General features: G+C 35.8%; 1 long non-coding RNA gene across 2 annotated transcripts; it reads left to right on the top strand.

Moving 5' to 3' along the window:
- Nucleotides 1-5,113: 5,113 nt before the first annotated feature.
- Nucleotides 5,114-8,124, top strand: LOC114170061. 2 transcript variants are annotated; one of them, XR_003601039.1, is made up of 6 exons: nt 5,114-5,481; nt 5,546-5,866; nt 6,144-6,195; nt 6,288-6,334; nt 7,705-7,749; nt 8,019-8,124. It is a non-coding gene; the product is annotated as an uncharacterized LOC114170061 (long non-coding RNA). The 2 variants fall into 2 exon arrangements; XR_003601038.1 differs by having other exon boundaries at nt 6,126-6,195.
- The last annotated feature ends 5,454 nt before the right edge of the window (nt 8,125-13,578 follow it).

Genomic DNA, 13,578 nt, shown 5'->3' with positions numbered 1-13,578 from the left:
AGATAGCGCACTTTAGACATCGCTTATTTAATTAAGCGCTATAAATGAAAATGTGAAACATTAGACGACACTTTATTAGATAAATGTTGTCTAAATGGGTACCCATAGATAACGCTTTTTCAAATAAACACTATTTATATTTAATTATTTTAAAAAAGTAAATTAAATATTTTAAATGGATCAAACAGAAAGCGTTTAAATAAAAAAGCGTATTCTATGTATTCAAAATAGAGAGCGCTTAAGTATAATAGTGTGTATATATACTAAAGAAAATTTCCCCCCGCGCCATACACTTTGTGTTTTCTCTTCTACAACCCTCACGCATCATATGCATTAAAAAAAATATTCCCCCGCACAATACCTTTCGTGTTTTCTCTTCTACAACACTCACGCAGCAGCATCCGCGACTCCAACTACAATAGCATTTGCGCTCTCCAACCACAACAACATAGCCCTTTCCAACCACAATAGCTATCATTCTTCGAGCGGGTGTTGTTGATTAAGGGTTTGGGAAAGTATTCTGTGTTGCGACAGTGAGTGGGCGCTCTCCTGCAATTTTTGTAGCGGCAGACGACTTCTCTCGTCTTTCGGCAGTGAACGGACGACGATGACCAACAATCACTACAATGAGTACCAAACTCTCTTCTTTTTCTCCTTCTACCTTCTATTTTGTTCATTCTTTATTCTTTTTTATCTATTTTGGCCATTGTTGTCATTGGAAGAAAAACTTGGATACCAAACTTATGAGTACCAAACTCTCTTCTTTTTCTCCTTCTATCTTCTATTTTGTTCATTCTTTGTTCTTTTTTATCTATTTTGGCCACTGTTGTCATTGGAAGAAAAACTTGGATACCAAACTTTGTAATTTAGGGCAAAACTTAGAAGAAAAGCATAAAAATTAGAAAGAAGAATGAGAGAAGCGAATAACCATTCTTGGGGGACTCATTATGATCAGAGAAGGGGGAAAAGAAAAGCAATTATATGATCGTATTCATGATTAGTGTATAAGAAAGGTGAAAGCTGGATTATATGAAATCAAATATATATTCAAATCAATGCATCCATCTTCATTTGAGAGTACTTAGGTTCATTTTAATATTCATATTCATAGTTTATCCATGCTATTTGATCTGCACTCACATTCTGCATCCACACCACCATATTTCAAGTAGTTTGGGAAGTTATGCAGTTTAACGAAAGTGAGTTTCCTTTTTAGAGCTTTCTATGCGTATCCACCTAAGTCATACATCGCATATCAAGCTTTAGCATTGCATCTGGAAGTGGATGAGTTGAATTTGTTTGCTGTTGTGAATTGGTTGATTAAACTCATGTTCACACAATTATTCTGATTTTCATATTAGTTTGATCAAGAGATTTATCTCATAGAAATTTCAATGGGTGCACATAATTCTATTGCATTTATAATTGAATGATAGCACTTAAAGTTTATTCCATTCACGGTGGGATGCTTAACACGTGAATTCAGTTCTGCAACATAGATTGGATTACTTTCATGCATATGAATTAGTGGAAGGTGCATTCTATCCGTGAAAAAAAATCATTCATTTAGGCATTGGAATGTTTATTTCACTACATATGATTTGTTTTGAACTCATTTTACATATGCTACAGTCTAGTATGAATTAATGGGGCGTGCTGCTACTATAATGTGATAAATTCACTATTGTCTTGTGTTATTTGCCACTGCCCTGCTGTGATTTAAAACTATAATGACATTCTCAGTATTTTCTTATTTAGCTTAGCACTACATCTAGGTTAATCTTCTTCTCAATTAGTTTAATTCATCTTTTCATTTTTCTTCCATCATTTAGCATTCCATTTATCATGTTGATGCATAAATCTAGTTATGAATTTAATTATGTCTAAGCTGCCAAAATCTAATTCTCTGCCGCCATATAAAATCTGGACTTTGATGTTCTTGTCCTGTAGTAGCACTTTATCACAACAAATCTAATAATGCATAGTGAGTTTAATTTGGTATTTTGTTGTTGTCACATGCTTAGTTGTTATTGCCATCTGATATATACACTTTTTGCTAATTTCATGCGGCATTCTTGGTGCCCATGCATCCATCTTCATTTGAGAGTACTTAAATTCATTTTAATATTCACATTCATAATCCATCCATGCTATTTAATCTACACTCACATTCTGCATCCACACTACCATATTTCAAGTAGTTTGAGAAGTTTATGCAGTTTAACCACTATGAGATCTGTTATAGAGCTTTCTATGCATACCACTTAATTCATACATGGAATATCAAGCTTTGGCATTGCATCTAGAAGTGGATGAGTTGAATTGGTTAGCTGTTGTGATTTGAATCCTGAATTTGTCCTGGCTCTTGTATTATGTCTTGATATGAATTGGATTAGGTAGGTTGGCATTGTAGTTAAGTCTAAATTCTGTCCAGTATATTAAACTCATGTTCACACATTCATTCTGAATTTTATATCAGTTTGATCAAGAAATTAATCTCACAAGAATTCCAATGGGTGAACATAATTTTATTGCATTCATAATTGCATGACAACACTTCAAATTTATTCCATTCATGATGGGATGCTCAACATGTAAGGCCCATTTTCATTCTGCTTCCTTTTAAGGGCTGTCCTACAGCAGTGGGCCTAAAGGCTGGCCCATGAGATAAGAGCCCTTAGTGTTGCCCTAATTTCACATTTCCATTCACTTTCAGAAACCAGCCGTCTTTCACCCCTTGCTCTCACAGGACGCTTTGCTAGGGTTCCTCCCCAAGCCTTCTCGAACTAACTTCGAACCAGTTCCTACTCCAGTAAGTGCCCTTTCTAGATCGTATGAGTTCCATTGCTTTTCCTTTGTATTTCACAGTTAGGGTTTTGTATTAATCCGCCCTTTTGTCCCGTGTACCTTCTGTTTTCAGCTCTTTAGTGCGTTTCTAGAGCTGCTGTGCTCCTTGGTTGTGTGTCGAAAGTCCTGTACGAACCCATTTCCAGGTAGGGAAGCTCTAGCTCACTCTCATATTTCGTTTCTGTTATGTTATGAACTGTCGTTTTGAAGTTATGGGGCTGGTATGATGTTGTGATAAGCTATGAATGTGTTAATATATGTGGGATGGGCTGGCGTGGATCACTGTTGTAGGAAAGTAGTGGCGAGATCTGCTAATCTCGCCCAAGCGAGCCAGTCTCGCCTAGGCGAGACGAACAAGGACTCGCCCAAACCCTTTTACGCGAGAGGTCGCCTAGGCGACCCACTCTTTATTTTGAGCGAGCGAGCATCTTACCCAAGCAAGAGGGGTCTCGCCTAAGCGAGATCCCGCGTTGCTTTCTTGGTCTTTTTGAGCCCTCGCCTAGGCGAAGGGGACTCGCCTGATTGAGAATGTCTCGCCAAAGCGAGACCCTCCAGCCTGAGCGAGGGGTTGGGCGAGATAGTGTTGTGTTTTGGTTGTGTGTTTACTCTCGGATGATTAAAATTGTTTGGGTATGATTGCTATGATGAGATACATGTACATATGTATGGATATATGCCTAATGGAGTGCTATGTATGCGTGACATGATTCATAATGGTGAATGATGGGTATTGTGGGAACTTGGCATGTGAAATGAATGAGTGGATTGGAACTAAAGTAACATGGTATTGATATGAGATGAGGCCCTAGACTCATGGGGTGGTGATGACTAGTGGTATGGATTCAAAATGTGATACGTTTGAGGAATTAATCCTAGGGGTTGGTATGAAATTGTAAATATGATTTAATGTTCTCGTATTGCTGATTTATGAATGTTGATCCGTGTCAGCGTGTAATTCCTTGGGGTCTCTAGGTGAGACTTCCGGGGTTGAGCTTCAGTGGTCGGGACGTAATTCCATGGCCCCTGTTAGTGGGTGCCCATGGTGGTGCCCCATCTGTATAACTAGGTAAGGATTCAAGGTAAGGACTATATCCTGACACTTTAAGGGGCCAGTTAGTCTCATTTAGAGCGGACTGACTCTTGTGGTGAGAGTAGCAGGAGGCCTGAAATTCATTAAGGGCTAACCTTGTGGTGAGGGAAATTGATTCAATGAAACACTTGTAACACATAGCTCGAGGGTGAGCAAAGGTATCCACCACAAGTGCAAGCGTCCGTTGAATCCGACCAAGTTATATATATCCGGATGAGTCGAGTCGAGTCGTATTGTATTGTTTGGAAGGTCGTAACATGCTTGTGTGATGTATGTATGCAGGACTGTGAAGTGTATCTGAATCCATTGATGAAATGATTTTATGCTCTAGCTTACCCTACTTTTGTTGTTGTGTGTTCTGCTGTGTGGTACTCTCTTTTGCGATGATCATCAACTTGTTGGTGTGAGCAGAGACGAGGAACATCCGTGAACAACAGGGAGATGGTAATTCCGCTGCATAGTCCGCGTGGATTGGACTTTAGTTTCTGTTGGGCTTTTCATTAGGGCTATGGCCCATGTATTCGTTGTTCTTGGATTTATATACTTTTAGTCAAATCGTTATCCTGTAATCTTTCGGCATCGTGGTGTGCCTAGTTTGTAGGGGTTGGGTTAAGGACCCCAAGATTGCTATATAGTATCATTTGTGTGTGGCATTTCTTTAATTACGTTTATTAATTAAATGGGACGTTACACAACACGTGAATGTCCTCCGGTATAAATTGGGTTACTCTCATGCATATGAATTAGTGGCAGGTGCATTCTATCCGTGAAGAAAAATCATTCATTTAGGTACCTATCCATTCTTGTTTTCATCATGCATTTAGTTTAACTTTTAATTGAATAAATTACACTACAAAAAAATTGCTTATTATCTACGAAATATTATCTATCAAATTTTTTTCGTAGATAATTTTATTTTATCTACAAAAAAAGTTTGTAGATAACATTAAAATTCATAGGTCACGAAAAAATAAATTACATACAAAAATTTCGTAGATAAACATAGCGAAACTTTGGTGAGAATTTTTCATATAAAATATTATCTACAAAACTATGGTAGAAAATAAATATTAAAAAAATATATATAAAAATTATTTATAAAACAAGTTACCTACGAACATAACTCGTATATAAGAATTATAATTTTATTTTATTAAACTTTAAACTTTTCTTTCTTTCGTTCTGTTGCCTCTCTGATTTCTCAACCTTTTCTCTTCACAAACCATTTACTCTCATTAGGGTTTTTTGCCGCCGTGCTAACAAATTTGATCCTCTCATTTCAAAAATACTCAATCCCAAACCCACTCCCTCCCGATTCACTCTCACTCTCACTCTCGTCGAAGGTGGATTAGCACGGTGCCGCCGTAGAGCAGAGGATCACTCTGCGGCAGCCACTGATGAAGAATCACCGTCGTGGACCAAGGTCGTGGAGCTCGCAGTATCGCGGCGTCACTTAAGCTCGCAGTATCACGGTGTCACTTGAGCTCGCAGTATCGCGGTGTCACTTTCTATCGCAGGACTGGAAGATGGGAATCGTACATTTGGTTAGTGGATTTTGGTAATTTTGCTTTGTGATAACACGCTACTGTGTCTGAACACGCTGTGTAGTTTTTTTATTTTTGCAGGGATTGTGGCAAACTAGGGTAATTAGGTGAGGTTGCCATTAGAGGATTCGTTTTAGATTATGTGTTTCACCTTTCTTCATCAACGACGAGGGGCTCGGGGCGGCGGAGGAGACTGGAGGAAGAGAGGGAGGGATTGGTGAGGCGCATGTGGGGGGCGGCGTTGTTGTTGGTGACAACGTGGGCGTCACCGAAGAGGTTGATGTTGTCAAGGTTGAGATTGGGGAGCTGCTTGGAGGAAAAAGACTGTTGGACGACGATGATTAAGGAACAGGGGACAAAGAGGCCATGTCGCTACGTTTTTTCGGTGGGATAATGATTCTCTTGGTCTCCCTATCTTCCTTCATTCTTTTATTCTTCAACGCATGTTTCTGTTTTTGGTTTCAACAGCTCAAAACTGTTATTTCTTTTGCTGCCCTTCAATTCGTACACTTTTTTATTGTTATTTTTGTTTCAGGGCTTATGATCGAACATGAATGACTTATCAATGAGACTTCATATAATAAAATATTATGTATATTTAATCTGTTCTCTAGAAATTTCTCTTGTAATACTTGAACTTGTAGGTAGCTAATCACAAAAAGAAAGAAAGAGAAGCAGCAAAATAGGGAAAACATCCTTTTTATCTCAAAAAATGTAATTCTTTCTTCCATACACTTTTTTCCATTCAAAAAATAATAATGGAAAACATCACTATAGATGCTAATCTTCCTTTCCATTCCTTGCAGCTCAAATATAGAAACAAAGGCTGATTGAAAAATAACATTATCTCAAGGTATATACTTAGAACATCTTTATGTTATTTAGTCTGCCTTGACCCCATTATGCCACTAGTTTGTTTTTTCTGCTAATGCCACATGTAATACCACATGGTTTATTGTCACGAACATTTTTTCTATATGTCACTTGTAGATTTTTTTTTTATATGATGAATTAGGTTCGAACTCAAGACCTATATGATAGTACAAAAATGCTCTGCCACTTAGCCAATCACCATTTGTTTTAATTACAACATTGATTTCTATATATGGTTCTACTAATTTCTATAGACAAATGCTCTAGCTTCTCTACCACTAAGCTAAAGAGTATTAAATTTTAATAAATGCATTAGTTTCTATATATAGTCTAAAATATGTTTTTTTTTAATATTTTTAAGTTACCTACGAAAAAGTTCGTATGTAAGTTATCTATGAAAACTTTCGTAGGTAACTTATCTACGAAGATTTTTGTAGATAATTTATATACAAAAATTTTCATAGATAACTAAAGTTCTTTCTTACGACTACCTTCATAGATAATTTTCGTAGATAAAATTATCTACGAATGCATATTTCGTAGATAAAGTTACCTACCAACTGAATACCTACGAAATCTGTTTCGTAGATAATTCGTAAATAACATCAAGTTACCTACGAAAATTGTCCATTATCTACGAATTCTAAGCATAGATAATAAGCATATTTCTTGTAGTGTTATTCATCATCTTTCTTAATTCTTTTCTTAATTTACTTTTAATTTTATTTTCTCTCATTTTCAAGTTTCATTTCCGTTTTAGGAAATCTGTAAAAGGAACGTGGCAAAAATGGTTCCAAATTTCTATAGTAATAATATTCAAGTAGTATATAAATATGTTTTGAGAAGTTGTTAGTTGTCCGTTGGAAGCAGAGATAATTAAGTTATGACACAATCCAACCATGTGCTTTTTTTTTTCAATTATAGCCATATTAATTACATAATTAAATTTAAAGTATTACTTCGTATATTTATAAAAGAACACTTTACTTTTAAATTTAATCGTATTTCAAAAGATTAATTAAAATAATAAAATAAACTAATTAAAATAATAAAACGTTATTTTTAAAATTAACTAAAGTACTAATATATATTTAAAATAAATGTCTTAAATACTAATATATATTTAAACTAAAATGTATTCAACACTAATATATATCTCAACTAAAATTTCTTCCGTTAATGTGTTGTTTTTTCATGTGTGAGTTATTAGTTGTAAATACTATACGGATAGTGTATTTAAAAATATAATTTGACCAAATACTTAAACATTCTAAACGTACGAAGAGAAAATATTATAGTCCATTTTTCATTTTTACTAATTATATTCTTATTCTTGTTTTAATTTTGTAGTGATTGACTTTGGTAAACAAAAATCACAGTATCTTCAAAATTGAGGTAACATGAATATTATGCTATAGTTTTTTATCGTAAATGGTGTTAGTTTGAAGAATATATGTATGCATGTGAGTTTTCCTTAGCTCTTTTTTAGAAATTACAATTATTAGATTAGCAATAAGATTCATATTATTATATTGTATCTTGACCTTTATATACCTATTATTATATTTGTTCTTCAACCTATCAATATACCTTTTTTCCCAACTTTATCAATAATGTTCTATTTTCAAAGTTAGATGCATGAAATCTAATTTTGCCAATTTTAGCCAACATTGGCAAAGGACATTATGATGAAAGATTGACCCCAACCAAGGATGGAGGCACATGCTTAAGAAGATTAAGCATGTTTAGAAAGGAAGTTCACTAATCCTTCATCCCTTTCATTTGTGTTTGTTATTTTTGATTCCCTAAGTTGACTTAGTTGAATCAACTTTAGTTGACTTGTTGACCTTTGACTAGGTTTGACTTGTTGACTATAGTTGACTTGACTTAAGCCAACATGCTAATCTATATTTATTTGTTTTGTAGGTTAATTAGGAGTAAGAAAGCAATGCTAGGTGGCGCATGGTGATTGGGGAGCATAAATGATGTGGAGGAGAGAGTAAAGCAAAGGCATAAAACATAAAGTAAAAGGCATGAAGCAAGTGTACCTATGTACCTTTGGTCTCCTTTATTTTTAGCATACTTTGACCACTTTTTGGAGACATATGAGACACATTCTTTGTCTCCTTTTGTGCTAGAACGAAATTAGCATTGCACACACCATAGTTAGCTCTTTTGTCTCTCATTTTTTGTAACCTTATTTGACCTAGTTTCTAGAAGCTAGGGTTAGGTTTTTGTAGAGACATCCTTAGGTATCTTCTATATAAGGGGTGCTCCTAGACATGTAAAAGGGTTGAACATTTTGAAGTAAAAACACTCTTGTGTCTCAACCATTTGTGAGAGTTTCCTCCCTAGGGAGTGAATACTTTTAAGCCTTATCTTGCATAGCAAGTGGCGACACACATCCACTCATCTTCAAGGTTGCCATGGCTTCTAGCCCAGCCTTGTAGTGGCGTGCTTCTCACATTTTTACCATTTCTTTCCTATCCATTTTATGTTTTCTTCTTCCTTTAATTGTTCTTGGTTTTCTATGGTTTATGTGCTTTTCATTTCCTTTTTGTTTTGAATCAATCCATCATCTTCATCTCTTGAGCTTTGTGAAAGGAACCTTCACATCTAGATAGCTTGCTATCTTAATGTCTAGTGGGGATGTCACATAGCTTTCTTAATCAACTCACACCATATTCAATAATCTTAAAAAGAAACAAGATAATCCTTCATCACATTAATATGAGGCAAGATTTGAAAAAGTTGTTTGACATGTAAGAATTTCCTCAGACACACACACACACACAATTTTAGTTGTATATTTTTTTACTAATATATGCTTTATTTTTATTTATTAACTAGGGTTATACAAACCTACTGAGCTCAAAGAGGATCTAAAGTTTCAAAGTCTAAGTTAAGCAATAACATGTGGACACCAATTAAGGTAGATTACAATTATGTATTTGAAGATCAAATCATGTTTTATTTAAAGGTTAATACCAATTATATTGTTGTTTTCTTATTTTGGTGTTCTAGTGTCCAAAACAATCCAATGGCCATGATTGTGGGTATTACATTTGTCGTTATATGTAGGGATGTCAAAAAAATCCGTATCCTTGGGTATCCACGGATAAAACCCGCAACGGATAGAAAACGGATATTAAAAATGGATACCCGCTACCCGTGGGTACGGGTATTTTTGATACCCGCATGTTAACGGGGCGGGTACGGGTATCATAGTATCTGTACCCGTGGATACCCGTACCCGCTAAACTTACACCCCTTGACATTTTTCTCATTCCTTTCTTTGAAATTGAGTATATACATCAAACCTTATATAGACAATGACGTTTATGGTATGCTTGTTGTCAAATGATATAATCAAAAGAAGAATACTAGGCACATGACAATTGAAGTTTATTATTTGTTTATTTTGTTTATTTTTCAGGAATCAATTGGAGAAAGTGGGTTTGTTGATCAAAACACTAATTAAAGAAATTTCATTGTGTTGAACGTCATTTTATATCTACTTTTACACTTATTTGGACTTGTATCAACTTGAGTTTATTTGAACTTTATTCAAAATTTATGATAGTGATGCATTTTATTTTATTTTATTTGAAGTTATGATTAAATATTTATTTTTAAATATGTTTGCAAATATCCACGGGTACCCGTGGATACCCGTGGATATGAAAAAAATAGACGGGTACCCGCATAACGGATACCCGACGGATATGGGTATGGGTACGGGGCATATATTTATCCAACGGGTAGGGTACGGGAGAGCTACTACCCGTACCCTACCCGCCCCGTTGACATCCCTAGTTATATGAAAGAAATTGTCACATATTGTTAAGTAGGACAATTCCAATAGATGTAAGTTATTATGATTGTATATATAATTCATTTGTAGTAGAATTTTTATTGAGTAATGTAATTTTATTTTTGTTTGTTGTAGTATTTTCCTAGTTGTAGATGTCAATAATATTCTGACAATCAAATCATTGAAGTTAGGAAAGATTGGTGTTTTTATCTCATTAGTAAATGTATATAGGTTAGTTGTATATTGCCTTATATACCTATATAGGGGAGGTTAGGAACAATGTTTTGTATGAAGTATTTTGGCCCCACAATCCGCAAAAAATGGGACATGATAGATGAGAATCGAAAATTTTAGCTCTTCCTTATTTTTTCATGTAATTTCATAATTTTTTTAAATATATAAATTTCATTAAGTTTTGTGTAACTGTGTAAGAATTTCAATTCTCTTTCATTTTAGTCACTCTACAATCTGAATCACATTTGGTTAGTTTTTCATTGGTTGTTATAGTTATCATAAATATTTTTTACACGTAACATTAAAATGAGAAGGAACGAACAAAAAGTTAAATAATTATAAAAAAAATCAAACCAATACACAGGGCTTTTTTCGAAAAATACCATCAATTGATGAATTTAAAAACGCCTCCCATTAATAAAAAATAGATAGTACTTGTTTGAACAAGCGCTATCTATTGTTGAATTGAAAAGGCGTTATCTATTAATGAAAAAGTGATCTTATAGATAACGCTTGTTGAGTTAAGTGTTGTCTATGAGAGCCTCGATAAACAACACTTTTTTTGTAGAAAGCGCTATTTGTTGGAAACTATATAGATAGCGCTTGTCTAAACAAGCGATGTGTGTAAAGTGTCATTACACAACGCTTTTTTACAAGCGCTATCTATTAATAGACATCGCTCCAATAGACAGCGCTTTTTAAGCGCTATCTATTAATAAAAAAACGCTGTCTATTGACAATTTTGATGGAGTGTCGGATTCAGCGGATGCTCGCACTTGTGGTGGATACCTCTGCTCACCCCCGAGTTATGTGTTACAAGTGTTACAATGAATCAATTTCCCTCATAAACAAGATTAGCCCTTAATGAATTTCAGGCCTCCTGCTACTCTCACCACAGGAGTCAGTCCGCTCTATGTGAGACTAACTGACTCCTTAGAGTGTCAGGATGCAATCCTTACCTTGAATCCTTACCAATTTATATAGATGGGACACCACCATGGACACCCACTAACAGGGACCATGGAATTACGTCCTGACCATTGAAGCACGACCCTGAAATCCTACCTAGGGATTTCCAAGGAATTACACATTGACACGGACCAAGCATACCAAACCAATCAATAAAGATTTATTACACATACACATATTCATCACATACCATCTCTTGATAATTCCCCCTTTTTCATTTCTTTCCCAGTGGTTCCATACCCATCATTTTCTCTCAAAACATAGTTATGGGATTTCAGTTCATGCCAATACCATGCCACTTTAACACCAACCATCTCATTTAGTTTACATGCCAAGTTCATACCATACCCATCATTCACCATCCATGAATCATATCACTCATACATAGCAGTTCATTATATATTTTTCATCATAGTAATCATACCCAAGCAAGTACCAGTCATCCAAGAACAATAAACAACCAATCATCACACTGCCTCGCCCAACTCCTCGCTCAGGCTGAAGGGTCTCGCTTAGGCGAGGGCTCGAAAAGGGGAACAGTAGCTCACGCGGGATCTCGCTTAGGCAAGACCCCTCTCGTTTGGGCGAGACGCTCGCTCGCTCAGAACGGACATGGGTTGCCTGAGCGACCGCTCGCGTGAAGCAGCTTGGACGAGCCTCTGTTGATCTCGCCTAGGCGAGACATGCTCGCTTGGGCGAGAAAACCAGTGCTCACTATTGTTCTCTCGTGCACGACCACTCAACAAATTGCCAATGGCTCAAAATTATCATACACAGGTTCACATCACATACTAAAAATATTTAAAACGGTAAAATAGTGGCACAAACATCATAACTCAAAAGAAAGGGCGGACCCTAGCTTTCCGTACCTGGAAAACAAGCTAGCGAAACACTCTGACACGCACACAGTGAGCACGACTGTCCCTAGGATGGTTAAAGAGCTGAAACAAACGGTAAAACAGGAAAAGGGACGAGTCATTACAAAACCCTAACGGTAAACAATGAACATAGGCCTAGAAAAGGGGAAACATGAGCTGAGGAGTGACTTATGTGGAGTGGAAGAGTCAGAGTTCGCTTGGGGAGAGTTGACGGCTAACCCTAGTAGAGCTCTGAAAACGTAAGGGAGGTAGTGTTTAGGTTCAGATTGACAAAGTGAGGCTGAAAGGAAACTCTAGCAGCTTTAGGGCCTTAGCACCCTATGGACCACCCTTTAGGCCCAATAGATTAAGGTCAACCCTTAAACATTAGGGCAGAAAATTAAAAATGGGCCTTACAAACGTGACAACATCTTAATAAATGAAAAAAAATTTAATATGACTTGGAAAAAAAAGAAAAAAAATTAATGTAATTAAAAAGTAAATATTATCAAATTATCAAAATATCATAATCTTTTAAATAAAACCTCAAGAGGTAAAAAATTATTAAAACTTGAATATTTTTATTTTAATCAATCTTTTTGTTTTTAAAAATTAAAATCAAATAAATCTACACGCTAGTGTAACGTCCCATTTAATAAATAAATCTAATTAAACAAAATGTCGCATAATTTATAAAATCCCAAGAGCACAAGGTTTAAAGTATAAAGGATCATACAATCATCCAAATATACTAATAATGAAAATAAGGCATTATACAATGCCATAACAGAAAGAATAAAAGGTTCACAGTTATACAAAAGAGTTTGCTCATGAGCCAAATATTACATAGGCCATAGTGCCTTAAAAGGATACTTGGAGTAAGGAGATCCCACCCAAGATAAGCTATGTTGCGGGGTTTCCATCACCCTGATGACCACTAAGGGTTCCCACATCTGCTCACATCAAATGGAGAAAACCACACAAGCAACAGAAAGGGTAAGCCAAAGTAAAAAAGTTTTATCATACAATTGAGCATGTAATTTAAAAGTCAAGAATACATGAATCAACCAAACATGTGATAGCAACCAAGCAAGACTCTAAGACTCAATTATCCGGATACATATAATTAGTCGGATTCACTGGATGCTTGCACTTGTGGTGGCCTTTACTGCTCTACAGAGCCATTGCCAATGGGTTTCACCCTACCACGTACAAGGTTAGCCTTCAAACATCTAATGCCATTATCCTGCCAAAGACTAGGGCCTCCTACTACTCTCACCACTTGAGTTAGTACGCTCTTCATGAGACTAACTAACTCTTTAGAGTTTCAGGATGCAATCCTTACTTGAA

The sequence above is a fragment of the Vigna unguiculata genome, chromosome 11, assembly GCF_004118075.2.
Source record: "Vigna unguiculata cultivar IT97K-499-35 chromosome 11, ASM411807v1, whole genome shotgun sequence".
Lineage (NCBI taxonomy): Eukaryota > Viridiplantae > Streptophyta > Magnoliopsida > Fabales > Fabaceae > Vigna > Vigna unguiculata.
This window is presented reverse-complemented; position numbering and strand designations above follow the sequence as displayed.